Source organism: Prosopis cineraria, unplaced genomic scaffold (genome assembly GCF_029017545.1).
Source record: "Prosopis cineraria cultivar Desert tree isolate PC_DT_omini unplaced genomic scaffold, ASM2901754v1 PC7, whole genome shotgun sequence".
Classification (NCBI taxonomy): domain Eukaryota; kingdom Viridiplantae; phylum Streptophyta; class Magnoliopsida; order Fabales; family Fabaceae; genus Prosopis; species Prosopis cineraria.
The window spans coordinates 12,765,744-12,781,927 of NW_026555338.1; the positions used below are offsets into that span (position 1 = coordinate 12,765,744).

General features: G+C 38.4%; 1 pseudogene; it reads left to right on the plus strand.

Annotated features, from left to right (window-relative positions):
• The first annotated feature begins 2,287 nt into the window (after window positions 1-2,287).
• LOC129316971 (5.8S ribosomal RNA) lies at window positions 2,288-2,430 on the plus strand (annotated as a pseudogene).
• Window positions 2,431-16,184: the final 13,754 nt, after the last annotated feature.

Here is a 16,184-nt window from a genome sequence, read left to right on the forward strand (position 1 = left end):
TGTAAAAAATCATGCAATTGTGCCACGGCTCATGACACAGATGTGAACATGCTGCAGTGCATGTTTAACAAGCCATAGCGCATGCCCTAAAATTTTCCAGAATTTTCTTGTTTTTAAATTCTTTAGCAAATGCACTTATGTGTGTAATGATCCCATACTTTCACATATTTGTGAACTCTGTCTAGTGTTTTTGGAAGACTTTAAAAATGGTTCTAGTTTTGTAAACTTGGGATTCCAATTCTTTCACCCATTGGTAATTTGATAACATGTTAACTATCTTAATCTAATCTCTTTATCACTTGAGATTTGGAGTTAATCATGGATTAGAAGGAGGAGGTTATTATAATCCATGACTCCTATAATAGTACATTACTTGTTAAATGCATAACTTTACTTGTTAATACCTTAACAAGACTTGTTAATTACTTAACTTTCCTTGTTAATCCCATGACTTTAGCAATAGAACTAAATTACTTATTAATCACTTGACTATACTTGTTAATACCTTAATAGGATTCTCAATTACTTAACTTTCTTTATTAAGTCCATGACTCCCACAATAGCACATTACTTGTTAATCGCGTAACTGTACTTGTTAATACCTTAACAAGACTTATTAATTACTTGGATGTGATTGTCAAATCCATAACTTCTTCAACTGAACTGCATTACTTGTTAATCATGTAACTTTACTTATTAATTATGTAACAATACTTGTTAATTGCATAGATTAACTTGTTAATACCATGACAAGACTTGCTTAACATGGGTTAATCTAAAGTTTTTTTATTGACAAATGTTTGTAATTTAGTAATGAAAGATTTTGGTAGAGATTAAATTGATATCATAAAGGCAGTGATAACTGACTACAACATGGGGTAATCAAAAGTGCATATTAAAAAACATTTATAATTTTTGTCACCGTGTGATGCACGGGAATGTTAATCCGCTTTGTTCAAGAAAAATGGCAAGGAGAAGAGAGGATGTTAAATTTTTAATTAATTCTTAAAATAATACAATGAAGAATAACTATATAATTTAATTTTATAGTGATTTTGATTAACTTTTCTATTTTTACATGACATAGAAAGTTTTCTCAAAAAGTTTTCTCAGTTTTTAGAGGATAGAAATAAACAAAAACTGTTTTGAAAAATATAAACAACTTTTTTTACTTTAGAATTTGTTATCAGGTTCGCTAAAATATATACAATAATTTATTATTACACCTATGAAAATTAAAATTTTAAGACATGTTTTGTTTTACAGTTTCTTTCTTTCTTCAGCACAATATAAACAATTTGTTTTGTTTTAAAATTTGTTATTCATTATCATTACATAAAAAAATAGGGAAAATGATAATAAAATCCCTTTGAAATATATAAATCATAATTTGGTTTCTCAAAATGCCATAATTTGCCTGAAGTCCCTAGGGATTTTTTTTGTCATTAATGAATTTATATAAATTATCAAATTGCCCTTGTTGAAAATAAATGATTCACAAGTTTTGTTTAAATATTCACAATTTTCCTTCTTATATTCGCAATAATGTAACAGTAAATCACAATTTCATATGTTAAATTCTTTATTTGCTATTGTTTAACAAGTTTAGATAACCATTACTTTCTCGATCTTTGAGTGGACTGATTGTAGTAATGAAAAATCCTTTCTATTGTAGTATAGCCATATATTTTCTTAGTCTTACTCATCGAGAGGCCTAGTAATATCTCTCACTTAATGTGAGGGATAAATTCCATCTTGACCACTCATATTCATCTACATGAATATCATTAAACTCAATCATAGCCTTTATGATCACCCGGTCAAAGGTGACTTTTGACTAGGTCAAAATTCAGTGGTCATCATATAGGAATCCATGATGATCTCAGGTTAAAGGGCTTAGTGATACATATGAGATAAGTTTATGACTTATACCATAAAACTTTCTCATAATAGGTAAATCCAATACCTTATACTCTTTCAAGTATCTATGACTTTGATTTGAAGAAGTCGTAACAAGGTTTCCGTAGGTGAACCTGTGGAAGGATCATTGTCGATGCCCCATGAAAGATTAACCCGAGAATCAGTTGGAAAGCCCCTATACAGGGCGAGCCTCCCCGCACGAGCCGGGGATACGGCCCCGCTTTGTGCAGGCCTGAGCCCCCGACACAACAACCAACCTCGACGCCCGAGGCACCAAGGAAATGCAGAGAAGCAGTGTGACACTGGCAGCCCGAAAGCAGAGCCCTCGAAGCTAGCGCTGCGCCTTTTGCCACTTGTATCTAAAAATGACTCTCAGCAACGAATATCTTGGCTCTCGCATCGATGAAGAACGTACTTGGTGTGAATTATAGAATCCCATGAACCACCGAGTCTTTGAACACAAGTTACGCCCGAAGCCATTAGGTTAAGGGCACGTCTGCCTAGGCATCACCCAATGTTGCCATTGCCTAAAACTGCGCGAGGCGGAAGGTGGCCTCCCGAGAGCCCCGGCTCCTGACAAGCTGAAAGTCACCCCTCAGCGACGGCCGCCATGGTCAAAGGTGGATGAGATGCCAATCAAGCCCACATGTGCGCATGCCATCCCCTGAGTTGGGTCGCCGGATCGGTGTCCCTGAATGCGACCCCAGGTCAGGCGGGGCTACCCGCCGATTTTAAGCATATCAATAAGTGGAGGAAAAGAAACTAACAAGGATTCCCTTAGTAACAGCGAGTGAAAATTCTATGGGTGTCTAAAAATTATGAAACTTGGCAGAGTTTATTCTCATATCATGCCTAAGAAGCCTGCAAAAAATCACGCAAATCAGAGGCCTCTAGGTCCCTCAAAAGGGGCATTGTCACTTAAGCAAAAAGTATGTCTGTTCGTGCCAGAGTGAAAAAAGCCCATATTGCTCCTTAAGGGGGGCACCCAGCCCCGGGGGGTCCCACCCTACTTTTTTATGGTCCCTTAAGAACCACACATGCGTGATTAGCGCTTAGCGCTTTAGCGCGTTGCGCGATGCGTGTTTAAATATATAATGAAGGTCCGGGCAAGCTTGGGCAAAACCCCTGGCAAGCATGTGGCAAATGTTGGCATGGTCCGGGCAAGTGTATGGCATAGTCCAGGCGAGCGTGTGGCATGATCTGGGCAAGAGTTGGAAGGTCCGAGAAAGCTCAAGCTCAGCCCCGGGCAAGCGTTGTCAAGGTCCGGGCAAAGCCCGTGGCCAGTGTTGGCGAGGTACGAGCATGAGGTGGAAGGTCTGGGGAAGCTCGAGCTCAACCCCTAGCAAGGGTGGAAGGTTCAGGGATCTCGGGAAAAGCCCTAGGCAACCGTTGGCAAGGTCCATGTAAAGCCTATGGCCTATGTTGGGAAGGTCGTCACAATTGTTGGCAAGCCCCGGGTAAAGCCCACGGCCAGTATTGGCATAGTTCGGTTGAGCATGTGGCAAAGGTCTGGGAAAGAGTTGGAAGATCTGGGGAAGCTCGGGCTTAACCCCAGGCAAGCGTTGGCAAGGTCCGAGCAAAGCTCATGGCCTGTGTTGGGAAGGTCGTCGTAACTGTTGGCAAGCCCCGGGCAACGCCCGTGACCAGTATTGGCATGGTCTGGGCAAGTCCAGGCATGTCCGGGCGAGTGTGTGGCAAAGTTTGGGTAAGAGTTGTAAGGTCCAGGAAAACTCGGGCTTAACCCCGGGCAAGCATTGGCAAGGTTCGGGCAAAGCCTATGGCCAGTGTTGGCATGGTACGGACATGGGGTGGAAGGTCCGGGAAAGCTCGAGAATAACCCCAGGCAAGCATTTGGCAAGGTCTGGGCAAAGCCCGTGGCCAATGTTGGCAAGTTACGGGCAAGGGTTGGAAGCTCTGGGAGAGCTCAGGCCAAACCCCGGGCAAGCGTTGGCAAGATCCGGGCAAAGCCCGTGGCATGTGTTGGCAAGGTCATCGCAATTGTTGGTAAGGTACGGGAAAAGCTTGAGTAAAACCTCAAGCAAGCGTGTGGCAAATGTTGGCATGGTCTGGGGAAGGAGGTGCAAAGTCCGGCACGTCATGACAGGCCCCTAGCACGTCTAAGGCAAGTGATGGCACGTCCGGACCTACCACGAGCAAGTCCAAGCACATCTTGGATCGTCCAGCCCTACTATGGGCAAGTGCGGGAATGTTGGGGCTTGCCACAAGTAAGTCTTGACACTTCCTGACCTGCCCGGGCATGTCCTGGTACATCCGGACCTGCCACGGGCAAGTCTAGGCACGTCCCGGGACATCTAGACCTGCCACTGGCAAGTCCTGGCACGTCCAGGGCAAGTCCAGGCACGTCCAGGGCAAGTCCAGGCACATCCACACCTACCACGGGCAAGTCTGGGCACGTCCCGACACGTCCAGACCTACCACGGGCAAGTCTGAGCACATCCTAGTACGTCCAGCCCTGCCACAGGCAAGTCCGGGCATGTTTGGGCAAGTCCTGGCACATTTAGACCTGCCACGGGTAAGTCCTAGCACATCCAAGGCATGTCCCGGCATGTCTCAACCTGCCACGGGCAAGTCCAGGCACATCCTGGCACATCCAGGCACGTCCAAGCAAGTCCTGGCACGTCCAGACCTGCCACGGGCAAGTCCTGGCAGTGCAAAAAGAGTCCTACCCATACCAAAATGAAATCTACTCATTACATTTATGATTTCTCAATTTTATTAACTCAAACTCATCCCCCTTGACATATTTGGGGGTTCAATCGTCGAAGCCACCGCCCATGGCAGCCCATGGAGGCCGCATTCTTTGAAGCAATCAAAAAATCCTAAAATATTCTGTGGGTGTCAAAAAATTATGAAACTTGGTAGATTTCATCCCCATATCATGCCTAAGAAGCCTGCAAAAAATTGCACAAATAAGAGGTCTCTAGGTCCCTTAAAAGGGGCATTGTTGTTTGAGCAAAAAAGTATGTCTATTCGTGCTAGAGTGGAAAAGGCCCATATTGCTCTTTAGGGGGGAGCTCCAACCCCCCCTCCCCAGCCAGGTGGGGCCCGAACTTGGCAGCATGGGTCCCTCATGTATTGATTGGACCCCAGACCCACGCGATCATCAGGCGGCCGATGGCAGCCGGTGACAGCCTTCCGGCAACTTTTTTGACGAACCCTCAAAATCAAATGTGATACTCGGTGGGTTGTGTGTGTGTGTTTGAGGGTTTGTTGGTAGGTCATTTGGAGGGCATTTAGCACGCGCATGGTCCCTTGGCTTCTTCCGGCGAACCCTTTTATCGATGGTTGGTTTTCTTTCAAGGGTTCGTCGGTTGTTGTTGAGGGGCCGCAAAAACTGTTTTGGAAAAGATTTGGTTTGCCCTCCCCCCCTTTCCGAAGGGGGGTTGGCAAACCACCACCCCCTCCTTCCACACACCTTCACATGCAAGATTCCCCGGTTGCGCTGGTGAACAAGCTTACTTTGTAGGCAATTGCCCAGGATTGGTTGGTAAGAAAGAGCGAAGGATGGGCGTGCCCCAGTTGGTGAGGGAAATGATGGGCTTTTCTCATATTTGATTCTCGTTATACGTATGCGGACAGGCATGAGGGTTGGCATTTCATGGGCCTCCTCTGATTGCTTGGTATGAGGCAAGTCGTGATGGGATTCTTTATTGAGGGCACTTTGTGGAACTTGCATGCTTGGGTTTCTCCCGTCCCGAGCGAGTCCCAGAGATGCTTGCCTAGGCATCTTCCTCTATCTGCTTGGTAGCTTTGAATGTGATGGGCTTTCTTACTCGCGCTCGGTGCATGGCTAGTAGCCCCATTCCCCATCGAGCTCAAATAATCCGCTCACATGCTGGTGGGCAATCAGATGGTGCGTCCTCCCGACTATGATATGTCACACAGGGCCCACCCCCTGTGTTGCTTGATAAGCCTGTGTGGGGACGGATTGCCTGTGTGATGGTCTTCGGGGTTATGTGAGGGGCTGGTGTTTTCTATCATTGCCCCTCGAAAGGGGCGTCGGAGGACTAGATAGCATTCCTCGTGCTCCCTCAAGCCGCCGATGGTTGATCGGGCCCTCGAGGTCATCTGCTATGCTCTCGAACGTGGTGCTTTGCACGGACGCAGGGCGGGTGCCCTCGCTTGTCTCGAAAGAAGGCTTAACCTCCTAGAGGACTGTCATGCCTGCATCGTTCCGGGTTGTTGCAGCTCCAATAGCGTATATTTAAGTTGTTACAGTTAAAAAGCTCGTAGTTGGACCTTAGGCCGGGTCGATCGGTCCGCCTTCAATATGCATCGATCAGCTCGTCCCTTCTACCGATGATGCACTCCTGTCCTTAACTAGCCGAGTCGTGCCTCCAGCGCTGTTACTTTAAAGAAATTAGAATACTACAGCCTCTTCATATCCCAAAGTAGAAATTAGACAATATTTTTATAGACTTCATTACAGGATTGCATAGAACGTCTTCTGGTCATGACACTATATGGGTAATCGTGGATCGACTCACCAAATCGGCCTACTTTTCAGCTATCAATACCACCTATCCTCTTGAGAAATTAACCGAAATCAATGTAAGAGAAGTGGTGAGATTGCATGGAGTGCCGACTAATATTGTATCTGACCGTGATCTAGGGTTCACATTGCACTTTTGGAGGTCATTATAGGAAGCCATGGTTACTCGTTTGAGTTTTAACATCGCTTACTGCCCCTAAACTGATAGGCAGATGGAGCGAACTATTCAAACTCTTGAAAATATGTTGATGGCCTTTGCCATGAAGCTTAAAGGTAATTGGGATAGTCAATTGTCATTAGTTGAATTTGCTTACAATAATAGTTTTTACTCTAGCATCCAAATGGAACCTTATGAAGCTTGTATGCAAGAAATATAGATCACCCTTTTATTGGACAGAATTGAAGAGAGAATTGTTTTGGGGCCGGACATTGTTGATGAGACTGCTCGAAAGATTACTTTAATCAAGCAAAAAGTACTCACAGCTCAAAGTAGGTAGAAGAGTTATGTGAATAAGAGGAGGAGACCGTTCGAATTTGAAGTAGGCAACAATGTATTTTTAAAAATCTTTTCAATAACTAGTGTTGGAAGAGCTATTAAGGCTAAGAAACTGACTCCAAAATCTATGGGACCTTTTGAGATTTTAAAGTAAGTTGGACCAGTAGCATACAAAGTCGTATTACCTTTAAGCTCTTTCTCGCTTCCAACTATTTGTGCTTTGCCTTTTTAAATTGTATTTCTTGTGGTGTTCAATATAATAAAACGTAATTTGAATCTAAAATTTAATAAAACCATTTAAAACCCCTTGGAACCGATCTCGCTACGGTGTAAGTGCCGGCCTCGGACTGCACATTGTCTTCTTTCATCCATTAGGGGATTGATTCGAAGCTTTGTAGCCACTGTGGACTCATCCTGATGGAGGAAGATATGGAAATAGAGCATGTCCTTGTTGCTCATGAAATAGACCTCAATTATGAGTTTGAAAATGGTGACTCATATTTTTCTTAACATGAAATCTGTTATTAAATTAATTAAATTATTATTTTAAAAGATAATACTGGTTAAAATTATTATTGAATCCTAATTAAATTAGTTATAAATAAAGTATTTATTAAATTAGTTAAAATTTTGTTTAATAGTATACCAGTTCAATCGAGTTGATTGACCCATATTTACATACTATGAGGCTTTGCAAGCGGCTGATCGTCACACCTTTTTTATTCTATTAAAAAGAATGACACATACAGGATTTTAAAAATATTATTTACAATTAAGGATATTGAAATTTTAGAAAAGGACAATGATATATAATTAAAATTAAAATTTTCATGACTTAATTCTTTTCTATACTCATCTTTCATCACAATCTATTTCCTAATTTTTATTTCTAAAAACTGTCTACATAGATTAAATAATCTATCAAATTTAATATAGAAATTTATTTTTATATTTTCTTTTCTTTTCATTTCATCATGGTACACGTTCATTTTTCCATAACCTGTATAAATGAAAATGTAGTAATTTTTCCTCTACCTCTGTCCTTTCATTTCAAGCCCTGCCACACACTTTCCCATGAAGACATATAATTTGACTAATGCATCATCTGGTAAATATTAGAACGTGCTGATCAATACGTATTCACCCACGCATGTACATACGTTAAAAAACAGAATAGTGTGTTCTCACTATTTTAATAGGATCATTAAGTCCTACACAACAAATGTATGCCCTTGACATTTTTATTATTCTTCATTCATAAGTCTATTATATTTTTCCCAAAAAAATAAATATATTTTCATTTTTAAGTTTCAATTAATTTAAATTTATATAAAAAATTTTAAATCATTTTTAAATATTAACTAATAAAAATAGAAAAAATGGAGGGAAAGTGAAGGAGGTGGGTGTCTGAAGAGGAGGGAATATAAGAGTTAGTCCTAAGATAGAGGGATGAGACAAGAATGGTATTTAGATGATGCGTTTTGATATACCTATCATTTAGGTTAACTTTTGGACCATTTATATTTAGATATGCACATTAATCATGCTAAATTTAGGCAAAAACCATACAAGCAACCTCACTAAGCCATCAAGAAAGGTAAAAGAACCAAAAAATGTGGTTAAAATTGAACATTTTATACAGCTACAAGCTTTTGGCTGGAGGAGACATGCCATCAAAAGAATACAGCTGCAATCAGATGGGCAGAGTATTAGTTTCATCTTATTTGTTTGTCCATGTCTATTAATTTTGTGTCAGCATAAAATTCCAAAACATCAAAATAGGCTATTGTCACTCATCACAATGAAAAAAAGAAACAGCTAGCTCCAACCAACTCACAACAAATTTTATATTCAGTTCCTAAACATCAGTTTGTATTCAGTTTCTGTTCAATTTTTTTTTATTACCGACGTGAATGGTTTTTTACCTCTCCTTTTCTTATTGAATAATAGGTGGTACAGTAACTTCTAAACTTGATATTACCTACAATACTTGGAAATAAAACTATGAAATGACTACTCGGTAATGTATTGTCTTAATGTTGATGTGACAAGCTAAAATGCAGATATATATTTTTTGTATAAACTTTATAAATTAATATTTCTAATATATTTAGAATAAATATATATAATTTTTTTAAAAAATAAACAACCTAATCTCTGCCATCTTTCTTTATCTTTATAATTAGAGATTGTTGTTGATAAAAATATAAAATAAAATGTCTAAACTAAAGCAAAGCCTATCTCCCAAATGAGCATGCTTAAGGTCCTCTCTGTACAAATGACTTGCACATGCTTGCTAATTACTGTGAAAAATAAAATCTATCATCATCTACAATATCTTTGGAAGGATATTAGTGTGAGATCAGCACTTTTCCTTTTTGGGTTCTTTTTCAAACAAAAACATGGCTATATATCCCTATAGATGCATGCTAGCAAATAATTGCACTAGTAACTAGTACTTATCTCCACTCATGCAACTGTTTTTACACTTTTTTATCTATTCTTATTACTCCTTTTAATGAATGTTTCTTCCTATTCCTATTATAAAATATTTTTTAAGAAAAATGATAATAAAATTTCTCTAAAATATATAAATGACAATTTAATCTTTTAAAATACTAAAGTTCTCTTAAAATTTTTAGAAACTTTTTTGTCATTAATAAATTTATATAAATTATTAAATTACCCTTATTGAAAATAAATAAATCACAACTTTCAATATTGTGATAATAAATAAGTAATTTAACATGTGTTGTGACTTGCTGTTGCATTGTTGTGAATTTTTTTAAAAAAGTTGTGAATTACTTATTTTAAACAAGGGCACTTTAGTAATTTATATAAATTCATTAATGACAGAAAAATCGCTAAAGATTTCAGGGGAATGATGACATTTTGAGAGACCAACTTATCATTTATATATTTCAGAAAAATTTTATTATCATTTTCCATATTTTTTATTACAGGATGTTTTCAATATTTTCACATATCTTATAAAAATATTATATTGTTAACTTGTTCAAAAGGTATTTAAAAAATTTATTTTAAAAAAATATAAATTTTTAGTTGCAATGAACGGGATCACTCATCAAAATTTTAAGAGATAAAAATGAAAAACCTTTAAATATTGTTACAAGTAACACCTTATATATAGGTTAAGAAAGTATCCTTAAAAAAAACTCTCTATCATACATATTAAAGACTTTCTTTCTATTTTGTCCTTAATTTAATAGAGTAATGTTAAATGAGTCCTTTAGTAAATGTTATGTCATACTCAATTGTTTAAGTTATAATAAATTTTTATTATTAATACTTTTATTTTTTAAATTCATTTATATTAATTTGTTGAGTGCAAATAGCTTAAATATATATAAGGTTAAATATCTATTGAGTTGTTACTTACAGGGTCTCTGTGCCTCTCTCCACTTGTGCCTGGTTGCTTCAATGTGTAGGTACTCATATTCTATAAAAAAAAGCAAGTAGGGAACGTTCAAAAGAATAAATATTTATTTAAAAGGGTGAGAGGTTAATGAGGCACCAGAGGACTCGTGCGGGGTTGAGCGTGATAGAGGACAAGACGCTAAGTTAAGAAATAAGGCTGTAAAAATAGTACCACAGCATGTGACAGAGGCAGTGGTGGAAAGAATTTGTGTCTGTGCATGAAAGTACCCTAGCTAGCTATGTCCGCGCGCAGATGCGTGTGCCACTATAAAACCTCGCCACGTTCTTAAATCTTCACAGTCAAAAACCAGACTTCATTCTCTCTGTGACATCGCCCGACAAATATAGCCAAACTTCATCTTATTTATTTTCATATTTACGATATAATTTTATTTTTAAATTTTTTTTGCTTGCTTATCTTGATGTTTCTGTTTAATGTGTGTCTAATTATTTTCATAATAAATTTATTTTATTAGCATAAAAGTTTAGTCTTTTATATATTTATACTTAATTGTTATTTCTTTTTTACATGTTTAACCAAGTTTTCTTCTTCTTTGTGATTTAAAAAAGAAAGAAAGTTTCTCAAATCATTAACAAAAGAATTATATTCATAGGCATGCGACTAAGTGAAATTTGTGTATGTTGATTCACATGCTAAAACACACATCATCATAATTATTATTCCGGGTCAAAAATAAAACTTTATTATTTAAAATCATATTTTGCTCTCCTTATTTCTTTTTATTAAGATGGATGAATTTCATTTAATTTTTATTTTAACTTGTGCATGATTCAATTTTCAGTATGTTTTGAATGTTTTATAGATGTTGTATGGATTTGTTTTTTATGAATTCTAATGAAAAATATTAAATTGTATTAGTTTTGAATATTGGATAATATATTTCCTTTTTAATATTTTAATAATTTAATATTTTTATGTTTATTTTCTTTTTCTTACTCACCCACTCTTTACTTTGCAATTGTATTTGTCTACATCATGTCTTCTCATTTTCGATGGGGAGTTATACCAACCAGGTGTCTCATTGAAATGGCATTGCAATATAAAAATGAGTACATGAATAGTTTAATTTTGAGTGTCACAATGAGATTAGAAATCAATGGACAAATACCCTAAATAATATGTTAAACACTAATAAATTTAATCATAGAAGGGTTCGATGAAGAATTCAATTTTTATATTATGCTCTTTATTCGGCAAATGTAAGTTTTTTCCATAAACTGAATATTTATCATTTTAATACTTATAATTAATCATCATTTTATAATTTATACAAGAATCCTCTCTTTTGACTGCTATTGGTAATGCGAATGATGACCAACCACATTGATGGTTTGTAAATGCTTTACAAATAATATTTCAAAATGAGTCGCAGCAAAAAAGAGCTCCTATAGCACAGCAACTACAGCAGCAACAACAACCACAGTTATGTTACATATGTAACCATGGTTATGTTGTTGTTGCTACGGTACAGCTATGTTATGTTGTTATGTAATTGGGGTTATGTTGTTGCTATGATTGCTGTGGTGGTGGTTGTTTTTATGGTTGTTGTGCTATAGAAGTTCTTTGTTGTTGTTGCTTGTTTTGAAATATTATTTGTAAAGTATTTACTAACCATCCACGCGACTAACCATCGTTCGCATCATCAATAGTAGTCAACACAAAGGGTTTCTATATAAATTATAAAATGATGATTAATTATAAGTATTAAAATGATAAATATTAAGTTTATGAAAAAAACTTACATTTGTCAAATAAAGAACATAATATAAAAATTGAATTTTTTGTCGAACCCTCCTATAATCAAATTTGTTAGTGTTTAACATATTATTTAGGGAATTTGTCCATTGATTTCTAATCTCATCTGTGACACTTAAAATTAAACTATTCATGTGCTTGTTTTTATATTGCAATGCCATTTCAATGAGACACCTGGTTAGTATAACTCTCCATCAAAAATAAGAAGACATGATATAGATAAATAAAATTACAAAGTAAAGAGTGGGTGAGTAAAAAAAAAAAACATGAAAATATAAAAAAATTGAAATATTAAAAAGAAAACATATTATTCAATATCCAAAATTAATATAATCTAATATTGCTCATTCGAAATTGATTAAAAAAACCAACTCATCCAACACTTATAAAAAATTCAAAACGAACTAAAAATAAAATTGTGATGGACAAGTTAACATAAGAATTAAATAAAATTTATGTATCTTAATAAAGAAAAATATGAGTGCAGCACATAATTTTAAATAATAGAGCACTTTTTTTCCCAAAATAATAATAATAATTATGATGATGATGTGTGTTTTGATATATGTATCAAAATACACAAATTCAACCTAGTCACATACCTATGAATATAATTCTTTTGTTAATAATTTGAAAAGCTGCCTTTCTTTTTTCTTTTTTTTTAAATCATAAAGAGGAAGAAGAATTGATTAAACATATAAAAAGAGATAACAATTAAGTATGAGTATATGAAAAACTAAATTTTTATGCTAACATAACGAATTTATTGTGAAAATAATTTGACACACTTTAAACAAAATAAATAAGCAAAAAAAAGATAAAAATACACGATAAATATGAAAATAAGCAAGATGAAATTTGGCTAAACTTGTGCGCAATGCACAGAGAAAATGAAGTTAAGAAGAGTTAAAGTTGTAAATCATTTATTTTCAATAAAAATAATTTAATAATTTATATAAATTTATTAATGACAGAAAAGTCTCTAAAGACTTTAAGAGAATTATAACATTTTTAAAGACTAAATTATCATTTATATATTTTAAAAAAATTTTGTTATTTTCTCTAAAAAATACTTTATAACAGGAATAGGAGGGAACATTCATTGAAAGAAGTAATAAGAATAGATAAAAAAACACATAAAAAATTGCATGAGTGAAGATAACCACTAGCTACTAGTGCAATTACCTTTAACCACACCGTGCATCGCACGGGGAGATTAAACTTGTTATGCATAATTATAATTACAAAACTAATTTACATGCAAATCATTCAATATGATTCATGTAATACAAAATATACAATATTTATAACTCATGAAGAAGAACTTGCAAATGCAAACCTGACATAGGTGTGATAATTGATTAGAGGAAATACAAAGGGAAACAAATCAAAGGCATGGGAGGTGTAGGAAGAAAAAAACACAACATAAATATACATGTGCTTTTGGACACAGACAATTGGTCTATTTCTTTGCAAAGCTCCCTCGGCTCTGAGTTTTCCCATATTAAAATAGAGATCTGTACCAGAAGAAGATGGAAGATATTGAGGGAGAAAGGAAAATCAAGGGTTCTGAAAGGTATGGATCTATGGAAGCTAGACAAGAATTCAAGGATAAAGCTCGTGATATAAGACATCCAAGAGCTTTGTGGTAGCGAGACTGATGAGAACAATAGAGAGATTAAGGTAGAGAAGCTGATGGTGTGTTTCACAATGAGTGTGGAAGCTGGTAGTGACCTAGTACGTCCAAGCCTGCAACGGGCAAGTCCTGGCAGTGCAAAAAGAGTCCTACCCAAATCAAAATGAAATCTACTCATTACATTTATGATTTCTTAGTTTATTTAACTAAAACTCATCCCCCTTGACATGTTTGGGGGTCCAGCTGTCGGAGCCGCTGCCCGTGGCGGCTCGTGGAGGCCGCATTCTTTGGAGTAATAAAAAAATTCTAGAAAATTCTATAGGTGTACAAAAATTATGAAACTTGGAATATTTCATCCTCATATCATGCCTAAAAAGCTTGCAAAAAATCATGCAAATCAGAGGTATCTAGGTCCCTCAAAAGGGGCATTGTCGTTTAAGCGAAAAGTATGTCTATTCGTGCCAGAGTAAAAAAAGCCCATATTGCTCCTTAGGGGGGCACCCAGCCCTGAGGGGGTCCTACCTTACTTTTTTATGAACCCTCAAGAACCACATACACGTGCTCAGTGCTTAACCTCTTTAGCGCGTTGCGTGATGCACGTTTAAATATATAATGGAGGTCCGGGCAAAGCTTGGGCAAAACCTCGGGCAAGTGTGTAGCAAATGTTGGCATGGTCTGGGCAAGCGTGTGGCATGGTCGGAGTGAGCGTGTGGCAAGGTTCGAGAAAGAGTTGGAAGGTCTGGGGAAGCTCGGGCTCAGCCCCGGGCAAGCGTTGGCAAGGTCCGGCAAAGCTCGTGGCTTGTGTTGGGAATGTCATTGCAACTATTGGCAAAGCTCGTGGCCAGTGTTGGCATGGTTCGGGAAAGCCCGTGGCATGGTTCGGGCAAGTGTGTGGCAAGGTTCGGGTAAGGGTTGGAAGGTCTGGGAAAGGTCAAGCTCAACCCTGGGCAAGCATTAGCAAGGTCCGGGCAAAGCCCGTGGCCGGTGTTGGCAAGGTATGGGCATAGGGTGGAAGGTTTGGGGAAGCTCAGGCTCAGCCCCGAGCAAGCATTGGCAATCCTTGGGCAAGGGGTGGAAGGCCCAGGGATGCTCGAGCAAAGGTTAGGGCAAGCACATGGCAAGGTTCGGGCGAGAGTGGGAAGGTTCGGGAAAGCTCAGGCTCAACCCTGGGCAAGCGTTGGCAAGGTCCGGGCAAAGCCCGTGGCTGATGTTGGTAAGTTACGAGTAAGGGTTGGAAGGTTCGAGAGAGCTCGGGCTAAACCCCGAGCAAGTATTGGTAAGGTCCAAGCAAAGCCCGTGGCCTGTGTTGGAAAGGTTATCGCAACTGTTGGCAAGGTATGAGAAAAGTTCGGGTAAAACCTCGAGCAAGCGTGTGGTAAATGTTGGCATGGTCTGGGTAAGGAGGTACAAGAGCTGGCACATCATAACAGGTCCCTGGCACATCCAAGGCAAGTGCTAGCACATTCGGACCTACCATGGGCAAGTTCAAGCACATCCTGGTACGTCCAGCCCTGCCACGAGCATGTCCAGACCTGCCCAAGGCAAGTCCTGGCACGTCCAAGCAAGTCCTGGTATGTCTGAACCTGCCATGGGTAGGTCCTAGCATGTCTGAACCTGCTGGGGCACGTCCTGGCACGTCCTGGTACGTCCCAACCTGCCACGGGCAAGTCTTGGCACGTCCTTATACGTCCAGACCTACCACGAGCAAGCCCTGGCACGTCTTGGGCAAGTCTAGGCACATCCTGGTGCATCCAGACCTGCCATGGGCAAGTCTAGGCACATCCTGACACGTCCTAGTATGTCTAGGCCTACCACGGGCAAGTCCTGGCACATCCAGGGCAAGTCCTAGCACGTCCTGGCACGTCCAGGCCTACCACGGGCAAGTCCTGGCACATTTAGACTTGCCACGGGAAAGTCTTAGCACGTCTAAGACAAGTCCTAGCATGTCTAAGCATGTCTAGGCCTGCCACGGGCAACTCCTAGCACGTCCAGACCTGCCACGGGCAACTCCTGGCAGTGCAAAAAGAGTCCTACCCATAGGAAAATGAAATCTACTCATTACATTTGTGATTTCTTAGTTTATTTAACTCAAACTCATTCCCTTGACATGTTTGGGGGTCCGGCTGCCAGACCTGCTGCCCGTGGCGGCCCGTGGAGGCCGCACTCTTTGGAGAAATCAAAAAATCTTAGATAATTCTATGGGTGTTGAAAAATTATGAAACTTGGCAGATTTCATCCTCATATCATGCCTAAGAAGCTTGCAAAAAATTGCATAAATCAGAGGTCTCTAAGTCCCTCAAAATGGGGTGTTGTCATTTAAGCGAAAAGTATGTCTGTTCGTGCCAGAGTGGAAAAAGCCCATATTGCTCTTTAGGGGAGGAGCTCCAACCCCCCTTCCCAGCCA